The following is a 1208-nucleotide window of genomic DNA, read 5'->3' as shown; positions in this document are numbered from 1 at the left end:
GATTCGAATTCAAGAGCTCTGGCAATTGCATCCTTCATAGTAGAGGGGTATGCTTTCTCTGATTGTATCTTCAGTTGTAGACTGTCCAAGGTGTCTACAAACTGATCCCTCAGCAACAGCTTGAGGACAGCGGGTGGTGCAGTTGGGTAGGCCTTGTGTGCCATACTTTCCAAGTCCTGTGCCATCTCTTGCAGGCTCTCCCCTTTAGCACGGACTCTAGTCCTAAACCTAGCTCTGTAGACTTCTGTCTGATTTTGAGTTCCATACCTGAGTTCTAGAGCAGCTACCAGTGCTCTATAGTTGTGCATGTCATCTGCTGACAACTGTCCAAGTATTTCCAATGGTTGTCCATTCATTTCTGCCAGGAGCTCAAATTGTGCACTATATGTTTCCCATGGTGCCTTCCCATCGAATTCCTGTGGCTTCCTTCGTACTGGATCACCCCTATTGCTGACATTCATATCTGGGATGTGAAGATGTCTGCATTGGGGTTTAGCTGTGGGGTCTGGAAGGGGCTTGTCATTGTCTGGGGCTGGTTAAGTCGATGGTTAATGTATCCTCCTTGTGTAAAAGACAATAAATCGTCCTTTAACGTATCTAATTCGCTTTTAAATTTACTACTGTTTTCCATTTGTACTTCTTGCCACTGTTGTTGACTTTCCTGTAGTTGCTGCTGACTTTCCTGCAACTGTTGTGGACTTTATTCCTGTTTCCTTTCTTGTTCTAGTTGCCACTGCTGTAAGCTCTGTTCTTGCTTATTTTCTTTCTCCTCCAACCACTGCTGTAGCCTCTCTTTTTAGTTTATTTTCTCGTTCTTCGTGTTTCCTTTCTTTTTCCTCCAACAACTGCTGTAATCTCTCTTTGTGTTTCTTTTCTTTATCCTGCAACAACTGCTGTAATCTCTCTTCTTGTTTCTTATTTCGTTCTTCTTCTTTCTTTTCTTTTCCTCCAACAACTGCTGTAATCTTCCTTGTTTATTTTGCTTTTCGAGCTGCCACTCTTGCAAGTTTTCTTGCCACTGCTGTTGTCTCTCTTTTTGTTTCTTTTCTTTTTCCTCCAACAACTGCTGTAATCTTACCTCTTGTTTCTTTTCTCGTTCTTCTTGTTTATTTTGCTGTTCTTGTATTGCTGCCATCAAATCTGCTAAGCTGTAGTTTGATTTGCCACCTCTCGTTTCCATCTTCTTTCTTTTTTTATTTTCCATCCCA

The sequence above is a fragment of the Limulus polyphemus genome, unplaced genomic scaffold (assembly GCF_000517525.1).
Source record: "Limulus polyphemus unplaced genomic scaffold, Limulus_polyphemus-2.1.2 Scaffold5152, whole genome shotgun sequence".
Classification (NCBI taxonomy): domain Eukaryota; kingdom Metazoa; phylum Arthropoda; class Merostomata; order Xiphosura; family Limulidae; genus Limulus; species Limulus polyphemus.
This window is presented reverse-complemented; position numbering follows the sequence as displayed.